The following is a 26,183-nucleotide window of genomic DNA, read 5'->3' as shown; positions in this document are numbered from 1 at the left end:
GATGTAAGCGTTCAATGGAACTTAAAACTCTAAGATGTAAGCTTTCAAGGGACTTTAAAACGCTTAGATGTAAGCGTTCAAGGTGGCTTAAACTCTTAGGATGTAAGCGTTCAAGGGAGCTTAAAACTCTAAGATGTAAGCGTTCAAGGGAGCTTAAACCCTTAGGATGTAAGCGTTCAAGGGAACTAAAACTCTAAGATGTAAGCGTGCAAGGTGTCTTAAAACCTTATTGTGTGAGCGTTCAAGGGAACTCAAAATCTTATGATGTAAGAATTCAAGGTGGCTTAAAAGAAGTAAACCGGTAACCGGTGATTTAAATGATGTAATCGGCCTTGACGATGTAGGCGGTATAGATGATGAAGATGGTATCTTGAAATCTGCCCTCTAAGCCAATATGGGGGAAGAGTATTCGTGTCACGGCAGTCATCACCTGTTTGTAAATACAACGGTCAATCGGTAGTCTGTCTTCCAGACCCTAGAGAAGATTTTTTTTTAAAGGAGTGCAACTCAGGTCTAGAACGATTTGGCAAGTCTAGATTGCCTCAGCTCAGCTGGGTTCAGCTGGATTTTATCATCTTTATTGTGTAAATCTACATTTTCAAGAAGATAAAAAACTTTGTTTCTTGGACTAAATGTCAGTCTAGTCAATTGGTTGCGAGTTCCACTCCATGCATGGTTGTGAGCCGCCTTGCGCAGTGGGGAGCTGTAACTTGGGGCAGCGATAGTGTAGAGGGTTTGTGAACAGGATATCGCTGTGAGGAGCTTGAAGGTGTAGGCTACACAGGCGGTAGAGGTGTTGTAGCGGTTTTAGGAGGTAAAAGCTGGACATGGTGTACTCGGAGAAGGCGGTGAAGGCGATGAAGTAGTCGATGTATCTGTGGACGGTGTAGTAGTAGGCGGAGTATTCAGATCATCACAACGACAGAGCATCTACTCGTGTAATGGCTGGTACAGTTTGCATGATACATGGGACTTCAGAAGTCATTACCATAACCCGTTCTCATGCACAGACACAAGCCCTCAATCACAACATTCCGAGTGCAATTCATAAGGATAAGTAACCCTATCAGTTATAAAAACAATTTATGTCATTGTCTGCCATTTGCGTCTGTTCATTTCTGGTTAGGTTATGAGGCATTAAATCGGTTAAGGTCTTTTCACTCGCCTGGGCACGTAGAGGCACATCGGGGTGGCTGGGGTGAGTGTGTGGTGGTGTGGGTAGGGGTGTGGGTTGAGGTGTGGGTTGAGGTGTGGGTGTAGGTATGGGGATCTAGGGATTTAGGTTAGTTAGGAGGTATGTCGGGTTGTAGGTGTGGTGCTTTTGGGCAGGGATTAGGATGGGATTAGGATGGATTAGGATGGGATTAGGATGGGTGTGAGTAGAGGGGAGAGATGGATAATAGGATTTGACGTTGGTATGGTGGGTTGTAACTGTGTGTTATGTCGTGGGTAGGGGTGGATGAATGGGTGGGACAGAGGTTTAGGGGGAGGTGGTTATGTTCATTTGTGGGTGGGTAATGGCGAGGGTGGGGTAGGGGCGGCGGTTTTGATGGGATTTGGGATGAGATGAGAGTAAGAAGGTTGGGCGAGTCTCCGTAATTTGGTATCAACGTTCTTAATACTTGGGTTATCCTGCCAATGTATCACACATAACATTTGTTAACGTATCAAGACGTCAAAGCACGTCAATATGGTGGGTAACGCTGCTGATGGCGACGTTCTCCCCGTCACCCTTACCTTTGAATTTCATGGAAGTGTTTGTGGTCTGTAAATGCACATATCACGATAAACTATCATCATATTCTGAGTTTAATCGACGGTATATTGTATGATGTATGCCCTGATATGACGGCTGTGACAGTGAAGAAGCTTCTTGTCATAAGCCTAGACGGACAACGGATAATGCCGGAATTATGACACGGGATGCGGACATTCCAGATGAAAGACGATCAGTCTTCTTTCCAATTGGAAATCTCCGATGGGAGACACGGAACTCTGGGTTAACTCCTTAATTAATTACGATTCTGTAACGGCCACCATGGGCCTCAACCGAATACGGTGTTTTTAAGGTCCACATTGTGGTGTTAAATTTACTTCCATGTTATATGGCGGCTAAAAATAGGAAGGAATAAAAAAAGAAATAGCTATACGATGCTAAAGTATTTCATACTGGAATCTTATCTCTGTTTTGTGTCGGCTACGACTGAGTCAATTCTTGTGTCTTGTACAGCAGGTGGCCGGTATGGACCAGTTATGGAATAATACATTGATTACAGTTTCCATAGTCAGACTAATCTAAAAACTGGAATTGTGTGGATTGTCCATTGAGTAGTGTATGGCGTGTCCGGAGCTGGTCATCAACTGGTCATGGCCTGACTGAGACCAGTCTCATTGTAATACATCACAGCTACGGTGTCTCACATCGATGGAAAACTATCAAAAGTACAATCGTTCTTTGATTGGGATATGATTACTTCATCTGAGAATAGCATCCCACGCTCTCTCACTCGTCGGGACATCTGACGGTCGGTTCACCCTGGTATATACACATAATGGAGATGATTGTCAAACGAGCTTCAGGGTACTGGTCTACAAAGCGAGCTTAGCTCTACGATTTGGGGAACTACCATCTATGGCATAGACTCAGGGTAACCGTAGGGCTTATAGATGGCTTTGTGTGGCTGGACCATCACATAATGTTGAGTGTTTAGTTCAGCCTGCCTTTGGATCTAAGGCTAAGTTTGATGTTCAGTTTGATGTTCAGTTTGATGTTCAGTTTGAGTTTCAGTTTGCACATCAGTTTGAGCATAAGTTTGGTCATCAGTTTGAGTATCAGTTTGAGAATCAGTTTGAGCATCAGTTTGGGCATCAGATTTCGCATCAGTTTGGCATCAGTTTGAGCATCAATTTTGGAATCAGTTTCGGCATCAATTTGTGCATCAGTTTCGGCGTTAGTTTGAGCATTAGTTTAGGCATCAGTTTGAGCATCAGTTTGAGCATCAGTTTGGGCATAAGTTTGACAATTAGTTTGAGCATCAGTTTGGGCATCGGTTTGAATATCAGTTTGAGCCTCAATTTTGGAATCAGTTTCGGCATCAGTTTGAGCATAAGTTTTGGCATCAGTTTGAGCATAGGTTTGGGCATCAGTTCGAGCATAGGTTTGGGCATCAGTTTGAGCATAAGTTTGGGCATCAGTTTGAGCATAAGTTTGGGCATCAGTTTGAGCATCAGTTATGGATTCATTTTGAGCATCAGTTTGGGCATCAGATTGAGGATCAGTTTGAGCATAGGTTTGGGCATCAGTTTGGGCATCAGTTTGAGGATCAGTTTGAGCATAAGTTTGGTCATAAGTTTGGTCATCAGTTTGAGCATCAGTTTGAGCATAGGTTTGGGCATCAGTTTGGGAATCAGTTTGAGCATCAGTTTGAGCATAAGTTTGGTCATCAGTTTGAGTATCAGTTTGAGCATCAGTTTGAGCATCAGTTTGAGCATCAGTTTGAGCATCAGTTTGAGCATAAGTTTGGTCATCAGTTTGAGCATAAGTTTGAGCATCAGTTTGAGCATCAGTTTGAGCATCAGTTTGAGCATCAGTTTGGGCATCAGTTTGAGCATCAGTTTGAGCATAGGTTTGGGCATCAGTTTGGGCATCAGATTTGGCATCAGTTTGGGAATCAGTTTGGGAATCAGTTTCAGCGTCAGTTTGAGTATCAGTTTGAACATCAGTTTGAGTATCAGTGTGAGCATAAGTTTGGTCATCAGTTTGAGCATCAATTTGGGAGTCAGTTTCAGTATCAGTTTGGGCATCAGTTATGGAATCTGTTTGGGCATCAGTTTGGGCATCAATTGTGGTTCGGTCTGAATTTAAGTTTCCGATTTTTACTGCAGTTTGAGATTTTAGTAGGAGGTTCCGTTGCATGTTGAGGTCGAAGCCCAGGTAAGGTTCAGTTTAAATTTAAGTTTGCAGTTCGCTTTATGGTTGAGTTAGAGATTCAGTTTATGGTTGAGTTGGAGATTCAGTTTGTGGTTGAGTTGGAGATTCAGTTTATGGTTGAGTTGGAGATTCAGTTTATGGTTGAGTTGGAGATTCAGTTTGTGGTTGAGTTGGAGATTCAGTTTATGGTTGAGTTGGAGATTCAGTTTATGGTTGAGTTGGAGATTCAGTTTATGGTTGAGTTGGAGATTCAGTTTATGGTTGAGTTGGAGATTCAGTTTGTGGTTGAGTTGGAGATTCAGTTTATGGTTGAGTTGGAGATTCAGTTTGTGGTTCAGCTTGAGATTTAGTTTGTGGATCAGTTTGAAGTTCTATGAATGGCTGAGGTAATGTCTCAGTTTGTAGCTCTGCATGAGTCACTGTGAGACAGCTCCAAGCTGAGTGTATGCTGTTCCTGAATCCTGTGATTCAGTCCGCATCCTGGCCCCAGGTATTGATTCACCGCTTGTTGCTACAGTCACAATTAGTCTAACTTCCCGTGAAGCGCTCGCTGCAGTTAATGAAGAACATATCGATCTTCCCTTAGTTTGTAAAGTTCTATTTTTTTTATAAAAACTGCTGTTTGGATTCGAAAAACCACAGCCTTTCTTTCGACTTACATTTCATTGAAATGCAAGATTGATAAAATTGTTTTTTGTTTTGAAAAAGAAACATTAGGTCCATTGATTGTAAAGAAGGCGTGTTGGTCTTTCTTTGATGCACAATCAAAAGTAAACATGTCTTCATACTCCTGTGATCTTTGAAAGACAATTTGTTTGGCCCTCTGAAAAAAAAGAAGGTTAAATTCCGAATGACAATATACATACATAGCTCGTGTTATGTAAGTGTTACGTACATGTTGAAATGGCAGATGTAAGAACAATCTGATTCAGTGACACGGCGATATAAATTGAATCAGTGATACATCATTATATGATACAACTTGATTCAGTGATACATGGTACTGTGATACAACTTGAATCGGTGACAGAATATGATCTAAGACGCAGCAATGCGCTATGCAGAGTTACCTCACTTCGATGCGCCAGGATCTACTGATCGAGGGCTCAATCCCTGATGCGCCCTGAGTGTGATCCTCAATTTGTTGACACCCTACACATTGATGTGGCGAACGTTGTACACTGGCATTATGCATTAAAACTGTGATGAAACTTTGATAAACATTTAAGCGTGTCAGGTACTACATGTGATAATTACATTAGCTTCCTCGGTATATCATCACATATAAGTTACATCTTTGCTGAGCACACAAACCATCGACATTATTATAGATGTCCTATTGCTGATTATCCACCACATTGCTACAACTGTCGTATTGCTGACTATAGTCCACATTGCTACAACTGTCCTATTGCTGATTATCCACCACATTGCTACAACTGTCCTATTGCTGATTATCCACCACATTGCTACAACTGTCGTATTGCTGACTATAGTCCACATTGCTACAACTGTCGTATTGCTGACTATAGTCCACATTGCTACAACTGTCCTATTGCTGACTATAGACCACATTGCTACAACTGTCGTATTGCTGACTATAGACCACATTGCTACAACTGTCCTATTGCTGATTATAGTCCACATTGCTACAACTGTCCTATTGCTGATTATAGACCACATTGCTACAACTGTCCTATTGCTGATTATAGACCACATTGCTACAACTGTCGTTTTGCTGACTATAGTCCACATTGCTACAACTGTCCTATTGCTGATTATAGACCACATTGCTACAACTGTCCTATTGCTGATTATAGACCACATTGCTACAACTGTCCTATTGCTGACTATAGTCTACATTGCTACAACTGTCCTATTGCTGATTATAGTCCACATTGCTACAACTGTCCTATTGCTGATTATAGACCACATTGCTACAACTGTCCTATTGCTGACTATAGACCACATTGCTACAACTGTCCTATTGCTGATTATAGACCACATTGCTACAACTGTCGTATTGCTTGCTATAGACCACATTGATACAACTGTCACATTGCTTACAACCAGATATCGCACGTTATTACTGACCAAAGACCATTGTCATATAAGTGAGTGAGTGAGTGAGAATGGTTTTACGCCGCTATTGGCAATATTCCAGCAATATCACGTACGGGGACACAAAAAATGGGCTTCACACATTGTACCCATGTCGGGAATCGAACCCCGGGTCTTCGGTGTGTCGAGTGAACGCTTTGACCACTAGGCTAACCCCCCCCCCCCCCCCCTCATAACGCTGTATATAGACAGTCATAATATGTGTTAAAAAGTGTTAAATTTCTGAATTCAGATCCCCTTTAACAGCTAGACACAAATACCATGACATTTAAAGTGAATAACAAACTTTAAGACAAAAGAAAATAGAAATAAATCATGTCTCCGATTTCTACGGGTGAATATTTACACAAGCATCGCAATATGATCTCTGTGGGTCAAGGTAAGATTGTGATGCGCTGTTTACTGGGTGTCGTGTCTAATTCCTGATATAGAAACCAATCCCCTGCCCCGCCAACACATGTCTAGATCGTCCCTGAACTGAGTTTCCCGGGGGTCTGCAAACTACCATGATGATGTTTCTCTGGACGTGGACTAATGGAACATGCTTCTACCAGGGCACAACTCGACGCCCTCGCCATGTACAGCTGGAGCGGTCAACGACTTGCCACTTCTACGTGTAGACGTTAATGTCACGCATGGGTGATTTGTAAACATCCACACAGGGAATAAACAAAACAAATTAGCGAAAGAATGACACAGAAACAGTTGGTACTACTCAGTCAGACAGCTCGGCCAGTTTAAATCAACTTGAATTGCACACCCTGTTTTTGTTTGCGCCTCACTGTCTGTTGTGAAGTTGAAAGACTCCGTGCACTCTAGCATTACGCACATTAACACTGCGTTCGTTGGGGCAACTGCAGGATGGTCAGTGTGTGTGGTCAACACACGTGGTCAAGGTTCTGTTTTGATGCTCGTGGTACAGTTGGTAATTTGAAGCTGGTGGTATAATGAATGCAATGTTGGATAATGTACCTTCGCTGAATCAAAGTGAAGGAGTTTTACCCGGTTTTCACAATATTCCAGTAAGATCCGGGAGGACACCAGAAATGGGCTTTACACTTTGTATCTGTGAAAGGAATCGAACCCGGGCCTTCGACGTGACAAGCGAAAAGCTTTCACACCACCGTCCACCGATGTAAAGAAACAAGCGGTGTATCAGCGAGTCAGTTGGCTTAATACTGGACAGTGGTTTAAACAGTATTTCAGTGTCAGCTTAATATTGGAGGAAAGCAAACATGACTAAGATCGTAGACGCTTATAACATTGCTGAGTCGGGTAATAGTGTTTTACGACGCTTAACAGGAGTTCAGTTATATCACACCGTGGTAGCTCAATGTTCGAGGAAGGGGCTACCGAGCAGGTCTTTTTCAATGTTTCTTGTATAGAGGGAGGTACAAACGCAAAAGAAAATTGAACTCAATTCTCATAAATAATAAGTGAAAATAATAAATTTGTAGACAGCTTATTTCATCATTAACATAAAAACTGTCGACATCGTTATGAAATCAGTGACATCATTCAATGCAATAATGCAACACGTCAAGCACCGCCATTCCATTTTCCTGAACAACAGTATTCTCCTAACCGACGTGGCCTTATCTTGTTTAGTTTCGCAAACATAAACCCAAAACACAAAAGTATTGCTAGTTTAGCCAAACAAATGTCATGCAATCCCTTGAAAATTGATTGTTTCACAAAGAAACAACGTAAAGATCACAAAGTTGACTTTATATAAAAAATATTACTTTCTTAATTAGTATTTTCATAAGGATGAAATGACAACAAACAACCTTTCAATCCAAGAAAAGACAACGCACCTTCATCTGTTGCCCTTATCAACCATTCACGGAGTCACAAGTTGTTTTTTCGCTTGTTTGTTTGTTCGTTGTTTGTTGTTTGACGTCGCACACAGCAATACTCCAGCTTTTGGACGGCGGTCTGTCAATAATCGCGTCTGGTCCAGATAATCCAGTGGTTGACATCATGAGCATCGATTTACGCAAATGGGCTGCGATGACATGCATCAACCAAGTCAGGGAGCCTGACCACCCGATCCCGTTAGTCGCCTTTTACGACAAGCATGGGTTGCTGAAGACCTATTCTAACCCGGATCTTCACACGTGATACAGTATTGAACGTTCGTTCATTCCGATGTGTGATGAAGAGCGTCCCCCGACCCGACATGTATCATGCAGAACCTGAACGGATTCCTGCACACAATGGATAGTTCACCTGGCACACTTGTACAGCAAGGTCAAGGCTGTGACAACAGGGTTCGAACCCAAAATCGATATACGGTCTCTGCCTCATTTCAAGGTAAGGATGGGGTGAAATGGGGTTTAGCGTCTTGTTAAAGATCTGTGTGTGTGTGGCTGCTTGTACTAGTCCGGACAAAGGCCAATTTATATAGTTCTAGCCCAATGAGATACCATGCCGCAGTTTATCACGAATACCCCACTTAGACACAGTATACTGACTCCGAGCCGACCAGTCTTTGTTTTAACCCCTTAATGCCGAGCGCCAGGCGGGGTAACAACAAGTACCATCTTTTAACGTCTTTTGATATGGCGTGGAAGGAGATCGAACCCCCACCTTCCCATCTCCGGGCGGACCTATGGTAACTGGGTTGATGTCCCAAGGCACCTTTAGCCCGTGAAGGGTTGTGTCTCTTTGTCATGCCAGGATTCGGTGAGTGTGGGATAATCTCACTCACTCACTCACTCACTCACTCACTCACTCACTCACTCAAAAAGAACGTATCCTCCTTGAGGGTAACCAGGAGAAAACGTATATTGCCCCTCCGATATATCTCCAACTGTTATTGATGTTTGGCCGTGTAAGAAAGCATGCTCTCCCATGGGGGTTCATACGTTAGCTTTCAATAAGGAAGTCACTCTTTCGTAATTGCTCACGACCGTGATCAATGAGAACATTGACTCTGAGAACACTTTTTAAGAGTGTTACTTTCTCGACAGAGGGTCGTGCATGTTTCAGAGACCGACCCTGCTCGCCTAGTGTATGCACTCGGGAGTATTGGCACTGTAATCTTTCCATGATAGATAGGGGCCGCCAACATGTTATCTTGCAATTAAATAAATACATAGTCGCCCTAATCTATATTAATGTTTCGGTCGCGGGGGGCCAAGTCGCATCACTAGTTGTTGTACAGAGCTGCGTCCCTTAGCGCTACCAGAAACCTTTGGTGATGGGTTCGAATCCCGGTTCTCCTTGGTCATGTTTCTAGGTTGGTCAGTTCCATATCCGTGCTCGTGGATTTTACAAGGGTGGTAAGCGTCTTGATCATTTCGGGCTGTCCTCTCACATCCTCTTAAATCCTCCCACATCCTCCCACATCCTCTCACATCAAGCTGACACGCCGTGACGTAACTGAATTACTATTGGATGAAACGTTATAAAACCGAAGTAATCCCGTTGAACGAGGTACATGTACATGGACACTGGCCTGTCACTGGTTATTTAGCTACAAACTGCATTGGTTGGTCACTCTGGCTACTCTGTTTGTTTTTTACGCCGCACTCAGCAATATTTCAGCTATTTGACGGCGGTGTGTAAATAGTCGAGTTTTGGCCAGTCAATCCAGTGATTGACATCATGAGCATCAATGTACGAATTGGGATACGATGACATGTATAAACCAAGTCAGCAAGTCTGACCACCCGATCACATTGGTTGCCTCTTACGACAAGCATCACAATAACAACTGACAATCGAGGTTCGCACGATCATTGTTTGGCCGATATTCGATTCCCTAGCGGCCGGTTGTAAACGTAAACAGATGTAAACGTCAAACTAGCATCCCATACCTTCCAAACTACAAAAGCCTGGAAAGACGAAAGGCCATATGTCAAATATGGTACAACAGCATATAGACTTCACAGACGGCGCCATTAAAGACATTCAAATAACAAACCTCAGCAATCCAAAGTAATCAAAAACGATCGACATTGAGAAATATTATTTGACAGGAAGTGAAAACGATTCGAATTTTTACAATTGTCCTTCCACGCATGGCAAGTTTAGTGAGAGCTTTCATTCCACATTATTTTTTATTGTGTCAAAAGGGACATTTCTTTCATCATTTAGTCAGAATCGTTCAGTATCAGAACCATTTAGTAACATATTCTGTGTCATATTGATCCGACACGACTGCACAATTCATGTTCTGTAAAATGATTTATTTGACAAAGATTAACAAAACTTTCCTATTAATACAGCTTTAAATCAAGCCAGCGCAATCTAGATCAGGGCCGGTTGAGTAGCTCAGTGGTCAAAGTCCGTCACGCTAGTGACGCCCAAGATCCAGGTTCGATTCCCCACATGGGTACAATGTGTGAAGCCCCTTTCTGGTGTCCCCTACTGTGATATTGCTATAATGTTAAAGTATAAAGTATTCCAAAGCAAATCTTTATTTGCGAATATTTGGAGAGAAAATCGTTCAGTCTTTTTTTTTTTAAAATAAGGATATGATGACTTCTTTAAGCATAAAACATGCGTGCAAGAATATTCTTTTCATATACCTTCTAAGTTAAGAAAATATAGCCTTTTGTCCTGGTGTTCGACGTGCCAGCCCACTCACTGGCTATAAATCAATGATAGATTTTCCGTTCTAATTAGTGACCAATAGAGTATGTCATGAACCTCTTCAGGGCCTAAATAATTAATACTATTTTCCTAACTCCGTGTTTCCATTACGGTTACCCTAGCAAGACGGTATCAGATGACCCATAAGATGGACGTCTGTCCTCAGGAAAATAGTATTTCTAATATTACCTTTGCACGGATAAAACATGTAAATCGTTTACAACATGCATAGCCACGATATTGTTTTCCTAACATATTGGCTGCTGAATTAGTTTGTCCTGAGCTCAGACAAGATTATAAGGACAATGGCTCCTGAAAATGAGTTATTCTTTGCCGTTATTTAAATATTACTTTCCTCACGGCGTATTTTGCTTGACCGGTGATATGAGGCGTCTGTGGGGAAGCACGAAAGGATAGCGATAGTATGCTGGATCATGATAGCTGCTCATTGAAGCTTTCCATTTTGTGCGGTGAATAGTCGGCGCATTAAATGCGATCATTCTGATTACCTTTGCCATTCCGATTATCTTTGCCAACATCCGTATCATGACAGTGCCACCTTTTAAGCTATTTGGATAGAAGAACATCTTCCCTAAAAGGCAAATAATTTAAAGCCTTTCTAATACTCTTGGAAGTAGATAAGAGCATTAACATCTTCGAATGCGAGTACAGTTTAAGTGAATAACTTGCGTTGTATACGAATGTTAATTTTCATTGAGATGTGTTTTGAAAATAATGTCAGACTTTCACAAACCGTATAATTTTGAGTTTAACCACAGTGACTTCAATTTGAAGGTCTGAATTAGAACCAGCCCAACCTTGTTTCTTAAACTTGCCTGAGAAGACAACATTTGAAGAAGGCAGGGTCATATCCAGTCTATGATGTCACTGTTCGCTGTTTAGTGTTGCGTCCCTCCGTCATACTAGAAACCTAGGATCGAAGATTAGAATCCCAGATTTGCCCTGATTATGTTTCTATGTCTGTTAGCACCATATCAGTGCTTGTGGCTTTAACCAGAGTGCTAAACGCCTAAGACCTGCACCACTCCAAGCTTCCCTCCCACATCAAGCTGGCTTGTACTGTAACTGGAATACTGTTAATAGGAACGTTAAACCAAACTCACTCAGTCATCCGTACTTTTCACCAACAGGTAGTTGGTAAATCGTTTGTCCGTCGAGTCGAACACCTATGACCCGCTGCCAGGCAATCAGAGTGTAGAGACTCACGAGTACTTCCACAGCTGGACATGCCTATTGATTCAGCCTACACTGCGTTCATACAGTAGGCCAACGGCAAGCTAGTCAGTGAGCTTCACCCCCAAAACCCGGTCATGGATGACGCATGTCCAAATCCAGTCATATTTATTCTTCTAATAGATTGGGGGATAGGGCAACTACCCGGGGCAAATTGCATCCTAGGAGTTGCGTCCCTTAATCGTGTCGGGATTTGCTGGTCATCGATCGGAATCCCAAAAAAATGACCCTTTGTCTCGTGTCAATGTATGAACACTGAAACCAAGTTAGTCTGGCACCCCTCTTTTTCGGACTCTTCTGTCTTATACGCCAAAATATATACAGAGGCGATAGTTCTTTAAGAAAAGCTCGAATATTTACTAGTTTCACGACTTGATGGGCAATGGCCCCGCCTGGTTTAACAGGGTACCTATGTAATTCAAAACTGGGATAAATACGTGTTTCGCCCCCTCAACAGAGTACAATTCCATACCTCGGAATATGACCAAACTGAGAACATGGCAATAAGCTCCTATCCATCATATTCGCTGTCATCCAAATCGATGCTCATATTGTGTCCCAATGGCATTGTAAGCCGCTACCGCCAAAGGCCTAGGTAGCTCGGATCCGTCTGTGTCGAGCGTTACAGCAACCATATTTATGTGTCTTCCCATTGATTGACTGTGCCCATCTCAAGACAGAGCTATTACTGCCTTTGTTTACCCATTTGGACGGTCCAGTTTCATTATCATTCTTTCTTATTTCCGTTATTATGAAGGTATGATGATGTATGGTTGGTAGTTGGTGTGAATCAGGTTACTTCTGATATTCTGAGTCATGCCAACGCAACGATTTTTCCACATAATGGAGCCAAGCAGTTTTTAGTGTATGTGTCTGTGTATGACACTGGTCTGTTTTGTTGCATCGTGGTTTGGTATATTACAGTGTGGCATGTTATGTTACACCGCGGACCTGACTATTACATTGTGGTAAGTTATGTTACACTGCGGACTTGAATGTTACATTGTGGTATGTTGTGTTACAATCGCGTGTTCACGCAGGTATAGACGACTGGGTGGTCATTGTTGTGACATATGTTAAGTCCACAAGAGCAACAGCTTTTCTTGTTGATTTTAAACCTACCGGATACCTTGACATTTTTAATCGTGAAACCTTTCCCAAAACTTCAAAAGTTTGGTTTCGCATATTGCTCCGTTGAATGTAAATATACATTCTAGAAAACTGAAAGGAGCTGAAGGTTTCCGGAAAGGTTCCGAGGTGTTTCAGAAAAAAAGACGATTGTCTGTCTGCATAGCTGGTGTTTCAGTACCAATCCCACCAGCTGATTGCCAATATTGTGTAGCAGTACAAGTACCCTGGTGTAGACAATTATAGTAATGTTTTTGGAACTGCGTCTATTTATGACCATCCATGGTGTCTACTGGGGCAGTAGGGCAGCCTCGTGGTTCAAGCGTCCACACACTCACTCACTCACTCACTCACTCACTCACTCACTCACTCACTGATAAGTCAATTTAGATTTTTTTAAATATTGTAGTTTGCTTTTATATGATCGTTGTTTAAATAACAATGCGGCATATCAAGAGGATAACATGTGATCATAACTATAGCTACCCGGCCGTTCATACCTCTGATATATACTTGTCTGAAAGCTTACTGGCCATATTCAATATTTATTAATGTACAAACGCGATGTCTTGCAACAACATCTTTATTGTGGAGCTATGTTTACACTACACGTCTTTGTGGCGACAGAGCCATTTAAAACATGCTCCGTGTGCCACCACGAGGTTGTTAGGTGCGGTTCAAACAACACGAATGTATCGGTTTGACGTAACGATTCAAGCATCTTTACAAACCGGGTTCACCGCTCAACTCTTAACTGGATTCCATTACAAAAACATGTCCCTTTAGAGATTTTTAAATATCACGAATATTGGATACGTCGTAGCCCGTCCCAAGACAGGACCTTATAATCAACAAGCGGATGTTTAACTAACCACAATGCTCATCGGCTTTGCAGATTATAAAGCACACGTCTTTGTTCGCGGACACGTATTATGTTCTTAGAGTGAGAGTGCTGGTTAATGTGCTTTGCCTGAAGAATTTTTTTCTTAAAGATGTCTTAATAAAACAATCTCTTTTTGTAAAAAGACACGATATTGTGTCGTTTCTTTGGTAATGACGGGTAATCAAACCTAATGCTGCGAAACACCGGAACGTTAGCCGTGACTAAAATATTAAGATTGGGGGCTTTGAGCTGTCACGTTAACACACTGTTATTGTCTGAAATGGATTATTACTAAAACACTTTTCATATATATTTAGCTGTTTTTTTTATGTTTTCACAGTTTATATACACATGACTCACAAACGTTGTTTTTTTTTGCTTGAATCGAATATGAATCCAATCTTGTTCTCTGTGTATAGTTACTTCCCCTAGCTGTGCCAGGATCCTGTGACTCTGGGTTTCAATATCAAATTCGCCCAGATTAATATTCTAGAGTCTCATCATTCCCGTGGGTTTCATCAAAATGGTTAACGTCTGAGACCTACACGTACATCGGTTCCTGGCACGCCTAAGGGACGCAACTCTACACAGTCATGCGGCCAGATGCTGATAGATGCCTGCGGACTACCATCTAACTCAATCCAAATACATGTTGTTAAAAATGTACCGGAATCCTGTACGGCAAATAAGTAAACTGATCTCTGTATAGCTGAAAGCAAATTCATTATGTTTATTGCTTAACAATAAACACATGTCTCATTAGGAAATCTGGTCTGTGTTACGATAATCCCCGAAAAAGGTAATTTGTTTATTTCATCAGCCAATGGGCGCAGAAACCAACTCAATATGAGGGGTTGTTAGGGTCAATTCTCGAAAGGAAGGACGTTTTTTATTGTTAATCATTATGTAATTGAATAAGTGCACAGTTATGAGGATTTAGTGATATATTTCAAACGCAGGAGATATGCTTTGATTTGTTTACTCAGACATTATATTGTTGTGTACATAATCAATAGTTCATATCTTACCGAAGGGGCAGGATAATCTCAGCGTCTCGTGAACACCCGGTGTCGCCGTCACATTGTATGCGAACATGGTCCATAAACACATGCTCATGATACAGTCGGAATACAATTGTCTCTGGATGGACAATTGATTGCTTATGATCATGCAAAGGTTTTGTCGGCAAAATAGTATAAGTCTGTTTGTTTGTTGTTTAACGCCGCTACAATATTCCAGCTATATTACGTCTGTAAATAATCGAGTCTGGACCAGACATTCTAGTGATTGACATCACGAGCATCGATCTACGCACCTGGGATACGTTGACATGCATCAACAAAGTCAGCGAGCCTGACCATCCGATCCCGTTAGTCGCCTCTTACGACAAGCATGGGTTGCTGAAGACCTCTTCTAACCCGGATCTTCAAGGGACCTATATTATCAGAAATCATCGCTTACAGTGGAAATAATACGGTACTATCTTTATGGTTCTTTGGCTTTCTCTGAGTGAGTGAGTGAGTGAGTATGGTTTTACGCCGCTTTTAGCAATTTTCCAGCAATATCACGGCGGGGGACACCAGAAATGGGCTTCACACGGCTTTCTCTGAAGAAGTATACGATGAATTATTGAAACACTGTTAAAAGAGGTTTTCAACTATACCAAACGTCTCAGTGTAAGCGGGACACGGCGCGCCGCAATTAGCTGTTCAGAGTTGCGTTCCGTTGGCATGCCAGAAACTCTGGTAATGGGTTCGAATCCCGGTTCTTCCCGATTATGTTTCTAGGTTTGTCAGCACCATAACCGTGCTCGTGCGTTTCATCAAAGTGGTAAAGGTCTGAGTCCTGCATAGCTTCAGGCTTTCCTCCCACATTAAGCTGACACGCCGTGATATATCTGGAATACTGTTAAAAGCGGCGATAAACCCACCTCACTCACCCAGTTTATCCGAAACACATGTAGCACATGTCTTCTTCCCAGTTTGAAAGTATTCCATGTGACATGTTGTCACCATCGACTGATTCAAAATACACCAATCTCCACAATGATTCCCTGTTCATAACGCTGGTGTCACCGCTACTCTCATCGCCCGTGTCTGTGCACAGCTCCAGTCTACACGTTCTTCTTCCAGTGGGTAATACGACGACCCACGAACCCCTTCATCAGGATATATCTCATTCAAATTAGTTCTTCTCGGATTTCCGTTTTCTTAGAAGGTTAATCTCAGTTAATATGTGTTATATAATACGAGAACACCCCTGGGGTCGTCTTGGCTGCGGATAGTCTCAAGTAATTGAGAAATTGTATTTAGCTTTACACTTGGAAACAGCTGTTTTTGTTCTTAGAAGTTTTGCTAAAGAGCATGAATTGTTCCTTTTGTCGCCCGACTTTCTAGCTTATCGAAACCTGGAATTATTTTATTCATAAACTATGTCCAGGTGTTGTTATACATCAATATATGCATGTATATCTAATTCAATAATATAGTCCAGTCTATACCCTTTCAAAGCAGTCCAAACATTTGGAAGCAATCTGGACCAACATATAGCAATGAAGGCAATCTATGTCAACGTAAAGGAATGAAATCAACCTAGACCAATTCAAAGCAATGAAAGCTGTGTGGACCAATATATAGCCACAAAAGCAATTTGGCCTAATACATAGCAATGAAAGTTATCTAGACTAATTATACAAAGCACTGAATGCAATCTGGAGCATTATTTAACAATGAAAGCCATCGGGACCAGTACCAAATAATGAAAATATGTCACCTTGAAAGAACATATTTTTAGTGTCAGACGTTAAAAGATGGAACTTTTTTCACCATTCATAGCGATCAAATACTTGTAAATTGTTGCTGTTAACCTAGGTTTCATTCTTAGTCACAAATCGTTGCACTGAGAACCTTTCTGGATCAGCTTCAAACAGAGCTAGACTATCATATTGTTCCTGGTCTGTTTTTATCAGATGTCAGAAGCTTAGGAACCTAATGACCTGATACTTTCTGCATTGGCAAAGTTTGTGTGATAATGGATTCTTCTCCCTCTCTCTCTGTCATTCGCCGGGCAGTCATCACCATATCGTGGATTCTCTGGATACTTTCTGATGTTGCTGACGTGATAGGCCTACCAGGATGGAGGTCGTTCTCAAGGCTCTGCCACGCTTAAAATCTGCTGCCTACTTCTTTAACCGACCCGTGAAGTTCCGGGGTAGAATGGGTCTTCACCAACCCATGCTTGCCGTAAAAGGCGACCTCTGTGCCACCAAAACCGCATCAGGAGATGCGGAATGTCGGGGGTTCGACCCGACGTTAAAAGATGGTACGTGTTGTTGGCTAAATCAAGGCCTGGTCAGCTCGGAGTGGGGTATTCATGTTAAACTGCGGCATGGCATCTCAGTGGGCTAGCACTATAAAATCAACATTAGTCCGGACTACTACAATCAGACACACACACACACACATATATATATATATACAGACACAGACACACACACACACACACACACACACACGCAAACACACAAACAGACACACACACACGCACACACACACATGTACACAGAGACACAGACACAGACACACACACAGGCGCACACACACACACACACACACACACACACGCAAACACACACACACACATGCATACAGACACATCACACACATACAAACACACACACACACACACGTACATGCACGTCGCTATGTAAGTGCAATAATATTGGACGCGACGTTAAACCTCATTTCACCTCACCTCTTTTATCACCTCTGCCGAACCTAGGAACCAGCGAATGTGGCAGACAAGATCGTCCTCTCGAATTATACACGGACATCTTCATTGCAAGGAGGTTAATGCACCCATAAGATATAAGACATATGGATTTGACCTTTTCACTCTACCCAACTACGTGAGGGCTCTTCCCGCTACACCAGGTGCTCGCCATTCATCACAATGCACGAGACGAAGACACGGGGCGCTAAACACACAACATATATCTTGTGTTTGCATGAACTGCCAACTTCTGATTGACACGCATAACAGCTATCGTACTGTGACAATACTGCGGCGTCAGTGGAAAATTTGGAACCATTAAGGAACCGGTCATTTTTTTAAGGGGAGTGGGGTGGGGGGAGCGTGGGGGGGGGGGGGGGGGGGGGGGGGTTGGCGGGGGTGTTAGAGGGAGTCGAGGAGGGTTATAAAACATGTTACATATATTCGGACAGGGTCATGCAAAAATGGACAATGCATCATAAAATATAAAGTGCTTTTGCATTTTGTCTTTTCGGGGAGGATCATGACACAAATACACAAGGACATGTGGAGGATCATCTATAGATATGACAAGTATTAGGGGAGGGTCACTATTTTCAGCACATTTCGTGCAGCACGTGCACTATAGTCACTCCGACACACGGTGGACGAGAGGGCCAATGGAGAAGCGGCAATCTCCGGGTTGGGTTGGGAGACGCGAAAACATCGGTATGACAGATGAAGATTCGAAATTTTGACAAACAGTTCACGAATTTCATTGCGTTTTTTCATAGAAAAGTAATGTGAATTCATTGTAATTGGATTACTCAGCAACGCGAATTCCATTACGTGTGTAAAGAACATACAAACTGCTGAGCAGAATTAGAATTTGAAATTTTAACTTCAAATTTTAAGTAATATACATGTAAATTGTTCGATTTTAGAATGTTTATGTTGTCGCCATCTTCAATTCAATTAAACACCATAGATCAAACACGTTTTCAAAGAAATTGAGTGCACTTTTGATAAATATTCTTTATAAAACACAATTTGGAAAATAACAGGCTCATCACTTTTGTCTGAAGTATGTAAATGATGATACCGCTATTGTTCTCACAGCCTTCGGAGGCACTGGTGGCCCAGGCGTCTAAGACGCCGCGATTCGCTGTGCAGAGTTGCGTCCCTTGGGCATGCCAGAAACCTATTATTGTGGGTTCGAATCCTAGTTCGCCCCAATTATGTTTCTAGGTTTTTCAGCACCATTCGTCTGAGACCTGCATCACTTCGGGCTTTCCTCCCAAGCCGACATGCCGTGCTATAACTGGAATACTGTTAAAAGCGGCGTTAAACCCAACTCACTCACTCTCACAAACTTCATCAAAGGTCAGTTCTAGGCCAACGAACACTTTATAACTAGCGATACAGTGTGTCAGTACAGCCCACTCTCGTTGATCCTGAGAATAAACAAACAGTATGTCGTTACCTTAACACAAAACGAGCGAATCTGTTAATAATTCACGATACTCGCTGTCCTGCACTACGTTATACAGTCTCCAATCCAATCACAAACAGATGAATGAAGCATACTCACACTGACTGTGCCTCCCTGAGGAACATATCATTAGGTCCCGTGGCTCGAGCTGTTTAATATTGATGCCGCTATGCTGGATAGTCAACGAGCATGATAATCACTTGTTAACATGATGGGGATAGTCGCAGTTATTGACAATTGGAATTCATATTCGCTCGAGCGATTTTTATCCAATAAGTGAACATGTGAAGCATTTATCGGGAGGCTGTCAGAAAAGGGTTCATTATAATTTAGGCATCCTTATTGGGCCATATTCTTATGAATATGTCACGTTTTAATTGGCAGCCAATTGCGTTGATAACTTGGGATTAATAGAATAGCATGGATCTTATCAGGGACTACTTTTGTTGTAGTTACTGTTATTAATTTTATTGCGTTTAAAGTTTCTGCGTCGACATTGCACAGTTATAGACATCGTGGCTTGGCATTGTGTAACCGAGTTATGTTATAACCATGGAATACCTCGTGAAACGTAGAATTCTTGTGACAATCAAATCTAATTCATGTGTGCAGATGTCGCCTGCGTAGCCCGGAGAGCGGAAGGTCGGTTGTTCGATCCCCTAGCCGAATGATGGTATTTGTTGTTACCCAGCCTTGCGCTCGGCAATAGGGGCTAGAACAAGGACTTGCCGGCAAGGAATCAATATACTGAACTGAGTTATTTATATCTTCGGAGACAATCTGAAAACGGGCGGATATCCTCTGTGTTTGAGTAGAGACCCTCGCTATATCGTCGGAGATCCTCTTAACAAAGGCGGTGATCCACTCTATACCGACGGAGATCCACTTTGTATCGGCGGAGACCTGTATATATATATGAGGAGATCTTCAATATATCGGCGGAGCTCACTTTATAGGGGCGGAAACACTGTATCGGCAGGCACCCTGTGGATATCCTCGCTATACGAAGACACTGTAAAGCGACGGAAATCTTCTATAAATCGCGAGATAGCCTCAGATATATCGGCTGAGATCATCTGGATATCACAGGAGACCCTACGTACCGTATATCGGCAGAGACCCGCTCTTTTATCTCACGTGTGATGCCGCCAGCAGATATAGAGGCGGTGGATTTAGGTCAAGCAGTTAAAAATAGAATACCCGCGACGTTTGTGCTGACGCAAACGAATTGTGAATCAATGTGACAGGCACGTCTGATGAAGCCATGATGTATGAGAGAGCAATGGTATGTGTCCATATATGGTGACCTTGTCAGTCCCTGCATCACGATGAAGCGCTAAAAGATGCCGTTTGGGTGAATGAGTTGGATTTAACACTCCTCTGAACAGTATTTCAGTGTGTCATAGCGATTTAGTTTAACCTCAGAGGACATTCCAGAGTGAAGCTATGGCGAAATTCTGAATACAGAAGAATCCATTCTGCCATATAATATATCAGACCGTAAATGCAAAACCCGCCCCGACTGCGGATTTCCAATGACTTTGGAATCAAACCCGAATGGTATGCATGGCTGCCGCACTCATGCCAGTTTTATAGTGCTAGCTCACTGAGATACCATGCCGCAGTTAAACATGAATACCCCATTCAGGCACAGTATTCTGACTCCAAGCCGACCAGTCCTTGTTTTACCCTCTTAATGCCCAGCGCTAGGCAGGGTAACAACAAGTACCATCTCGTAACGTCTTTTGTATGACACTGGTGGGTAGGAATGTATGTATGAGAGGCGAGCGCTCTGTCATCTGAGTTAGGCCCTTTATTAATACGGTTAAATTCCTTTTGTCCTTCCGATAGTCTTACAATTTATTTAGTAAGCAGTGTCAACATTTCTACTTCCTGCTATGACGGCAGTTCCAGAGCGCCCATGTATTTTAACATGTTGACACATTCTACCCCTAATGATACTTTCACTGTATTACGCGCATTGTGTAATTGGCACAATTGTTATAAGTCTGGATGTCTATTGGAATCGTTATGACGATTAACTATTCATGTAGCCGTTTTACTTCACCCTCTATGGCATTTTATTTATAGAAATGCCAATGCAAACAATATATTGATCTTATCAGGTTAGTAGGTGCACGAACAGATACCTGCATTTATAAGAAAAAAAATAGCATTAATCCATGAATCTAAGGTGTGTTCAGAAACGTACCGCAGTCAGTTCACACTTTGTTTAACGCCGCATGCGCACTCTGCAATATAACGCGCTATAGCAGCGTTCAGTAAATAATCCAGTCTGGACCAGACAAACCAGTGACTGACGTCATGAGCATCACGCAAGCAATCGGGCCTGACAAGCCTGTCCTTTCGGTCGCCTCTTACGACAAGCATAGTTGCTTGGGACTGTTATTCTTATCCGTATTCCCATGCGTATTCCATATCCTAATTGCGTGGGTCGATGCTCATGATGTCAATCACTGAATTGTCTGGTCCAGACTTGATTATTTACAGACCGCCGTCATATAGCTGGAATATTGCTGAGTGCGGCGTTAAACAACAAACAAACAAACAAACAAACAAACTATATCCGGCTAAAGCGAACACTCGAAATTCTGTTTAAGCCACAGTGAGCAATATACGACGGTTACCTGTAAATATTCGAGTCCGGGCCTGGCAAACCAGTGACCGAAAGCATGATCAACGACGTTCGTCATCGGGTCACGGTGACACGTAATCAGCAAAGTCATAGAGCCTGTCAACCCGATTCTCTTAGATCAACTCTGACGTCAAGCTTAGGCGGCTTAGCGGACACCCGACATTCGTCCTGTAATCAATCCGGGCTCTTCTTAATCCGGGCGTTACCGATTCTTATGGAGCACTCCGGACCTACGAATTTCGGAATTTCGGAATGATATCCTCGGGACATAGCTCCTGTCAACCTAAACGAGTCGACAGGCGGGGGCCGATGTATCGTAGGCTGCGATTGGACGACACTAAACATAGCCATCATTGTAAACGAATGAAACAAATGGCGGACTGCGTGACATTTGTGCTTGAAGGAAAATGCTGTCGCCAAAATTAACATCAACAGAACCATAAATTATATGGTCAGAAATGTAGACTTACGTAATTACTGACAATACGCATGCGCATCTATATTAGGAAATCGTACGCATGTGTACCACATTCTAAGGTCGCCATGTATTGGCTGAAAGCGGCTTAGCTTCCTGTGCGAACCAACAATTGAACCAGTTATATACAGCGACAAGGGTTGACGAGATTCAACCAGTGTTAGTCAAGGATAACTTGATCCGTGACGATCCGGGGTAGAATAGGTCTTCAGCAACCCATGCTTGCCGCAAAATGCGATTATGCTTGTCGTAAAAGGCGACTAACGGGATCGGGTGGTCAGGCTCGCTGAGTTTGTTGATGCATGTCATCGTATCCCTGTTGCGTGCATCGATGCTCATGTTGTCAAGCACTGGATTGTCTGGTTTATTCTCGATTATTTACAGACCTCCATTAAACAACAAACTGAGGGCAGTACCTCAAAATAAAACTCATAAAGTGCAACCGAAGATATAATACAAAATGGCTTAACAAGTGTCTCATGACTTGACAGAGCTGCCAATCTATCCTTTCTATGTACTCCATGTAAAACGACAAGAATGTTCTAAGTAAAGCGAGGAACAAGGATGCAAAACATCATCAAAGTTGTGTTATTTATGTTAATTAAAAGTATATATATATATATATATATGCCTGTATTCGTGATTGAATCAATGTATGAAACTAATTACCGGTAACGATGACGTCGAGATTGTTTACCAGAGTATCGCACGCGGGAGTTCAGTATGTGCGACGTCAACTGACGTAAATCGGTTAACGTGGTCAGTCAACCAAGGTCAACACGGGTTCACCGGGGTTGCGTGTGTTAAGGGTTTGGAAATGGAACGTGAGCAGTTGCAGGACTGAGGGGGTAAAGATGCTGCACGCTGTGGGATGGAGTTCGACAGTCAACCCTTCCCAACGATAATCGTCCAGAATAAGATGATGTCGGATAAACAGGGTTCAGGATTATGGAATTTCTCTGCCCATAATTAAACGGCGGTGTAGCCTAGTGGTCACGCCGAAGTCACGGGTTCAATTCTCGACATTGTTACAATATCTGAAACCCTTTGTTTGTCTCGCTCCGTGTCACTATTGTCGGAATGTTGCTCAAAGCGGGTTAACACTACTCATAATATTTTAATGATTAGAAAAGTTTACTAATAATAGTTCACATTTGCTTACGGAATTTTCTCTAACTGCGCCTTGCTTTGAGATTAACGTGTGTTCCACGTTTGGTGAGATTCATGCGCACGTATTGGTTATAGCATACAGGCTCAGTCCACGGCAGTCAACATGATTTAAGGATACAAGTGTACACGTTTCTATTCTTCCAATAAGACAATAACACGCCTGGCGAGCTTTGATGTGTAGATATGCCACTCACTCCTACCTGCAACTGCCTGTGTTGCATAACTTATGACCTTAAGTATATACATTGGTCCACTCCTAGCTCACGCGTTGAAGTCAATCATGTGATCATGTTAACGACTCTACGGAGATCACGTATACATGCCACATGCCCGTCTCCCCGCTCCTCCCCACCCCCACCCCCACCCCAACTCCTACTCCTCCCCACCACCACCACCACCCCTACTCCTCCCCACCACCACCCCCACCACCCCCACTCCTCCACAAAAATCGTTGGCTCGAGGGAGGGGAGGGGGTGTAATGAGCTCTCGCCTCCTCCGAAACCCAATCCTAGCACCACACCGCCACGCCCCTCTGATCAATGTAACGTTATATCCCCTAGCAATAAGGAAGCACGTATCTTGACGTCCAATTATTTCAGGTAAAGCCTCTTATTTACTATTCATCGAATAGAACTATTTTTACTGAAAACCCGAATCAATTTGAACTAAGACAGAGCGGAACATTGATTTCATTTTAAACATAAATATTCATCACCCAATACCGTAACGGTTTTTTTTAGTAATGTGGACTAGGAATTCTTTTTTAATTGAAATAACGGTTGTGAATATTATTGTTCTTCCTTGACAACAGTAAACATGAAAATCAATTATATCAACAATTTCAATCAAATACAGCCTTGTATCCACTCCTATCCGTTTCATAATTAGGGCTCAGTGGCACATTCAGGAGTTTTACTGCCGTCCTTGAACTGTCCATTGCCGATTAAAATTTGTCAAAAGTCTGATCAAGATCCCGTGATTCGTGGCGGGAATAAGATATTGGTCAGGAAGCGTCCCGATTCAGCCGTTTTCAGCCGAATTCGCCCTTATTCTCCCGTTCTCTGTTAGAATCTGGTCCGATTTGTATCTTCCGCATGGTAAAAAACGACCGAATCTGTCCCGACAGCGTCCCGATTCTCCCAAATGCGACCCGACAGAGATCAGACAGTGACCGGACAGTGAACCGACAAAGATGGTTCGCATTCGGCAAGATCTGGACGCAATCTGGACTCAATCGACAAGAAACGGTAATGAACAATTCATGCCCGTTCATCACGACAGCATCCCGATCCACAGGACACCGTCCAGACAACACAGAACATGGTTATGATTTTGATCCGATACAGCAGAATTTGTCACGACATAGTCACGATTGTAATTCGACGAGTGCTTGGCCGACCTCTCCGGACCTTTCCGTAGGCCCGTAGGAACGTACACGACTGCGGTCAGACAATGATAGGACATTCCAGATCATTGAGGAATCGATAGTAATCCGACTTTTTCACTTTTCGTGTCGTAGCACTGTCTGATCTTAAACTTGAGCCATAATCGGCACTGTGTGAACCGGGCCTTATCATCAACACAGAGAACTGAGGGTTATACACTGGGCGAAGCTTTCGCCTCTGTTGTTTTGATGTGTGTCTGTTTGTTTGACCGTTGTTTATCGCCGCACTCAGCAATATTCCAGCTAAATGACGGTGGTCTGTCAATAATCGAGTCTGGACTAGACAATACAGTGACTGACATCATAAGCATCGACCTACGCAATTGGGATACGATGACATGCGACTTAATAGGTACAGGTGGTCAGACTCGCTGACTTGGATGATGCATGTTATCATATCCCAATGCTCGTGATATCAATGTAGATTTGATTATTTACCAACCTCCCTCGTAAATCTGACATATTGCTGAGTCGCCTCTTTCGACCACACCCTAGTTCTACATAACAGTGGGTTAAACATAGTGACGCGAAAGTTTAAACAAGATGTAATTGGAAACAACATTAATATCAGCGTGCGTATTGTCATATGATATGTAAACCCCATTAACAGTGGAATCACTAATAGTATCATGTCCTGGCTAATTCTCTTACTGACAACAAAACTCAGGTAATTTGTCAGCCCCAGCAAATGTTAACCGCGCTGTTCAATCATTGTTATCTTCTGTTCGCACACTGTCAGCCGGGCAAAAGAAAGTGTACACTTGAAAATTGGATTTGACCAAAATATTAGAAACAATATCAAAACGTTACAACGCTGAAAACATTTGCACAAACACTGCAAACGTAAGTCCAAAACACAACTCCGTTACCCGTATCAAATATATACATAATTAAGATTTCTTGTTTGTGTCAGTTTTAGCCACATCAAAGATGGTGTAAATTTTCCTTTCCCAGGCAGTTTAGATTAGTTTCGGATGGTTGCAGAATCGACCAAATTAGACAAAAACAATGTCTTAGTTTCCTGAAGGCTTTCATTACAACGACTAGACCGTGGCTCGTATTGCCCAGCGACCCGTGGAGCGTCGACCCCCTGAAAGATTAAACTAGAGTTGGCTGCAGTCGTGCTTGGACTGGTGGTAACTACACGATACCATTAGACGGACAAAGTGGAAGCGTTGAGAATAATTCATGTTACAACTTAGTCACGCTAACTAAACATGAAACGTGCCAATCTGTAATAAAATTAAAAAATTAAATATGTATGAGAAGGAGATGAC

At 42.5% G+C, this 26,183-nt stretch overlaps 1 protein-coding gene across 1 annotated transcript in view; it reads left to right on the top strand.

The window, feature by feature from the left end:
* LOC124148004 (D(2) dopamine receptor-like) overlaps nucleotides 1-26,183 on the top strand; it is a 375,182-nt gene that overhangs the window by 223,090 nt on the left and 125,909 nt on the right. The window lies entirely within an intron of this gene.

The sequence above is a fragment of the Haliotis rufescens genome, unplaced genomic scaffold, assembly GCF_023055435.1.
Source record: "Haliotis rufescens isolate VD_foot unplaced genomic scaffold, xgHalRufe1.0.p SCAF_18, whole genome shotgun sequence".
NCBI classification, from domain to species: Eukaryota; Metazoa; Mollusca; class Gastropoda; order Lepetellida; family Haliotidae; genus Haliotis; species Haliotis rufescens.
Note: the sequence above shows the minus strand (reverse complement) of the source record. Positions and strands in the feature narration are given on the sequence as shown.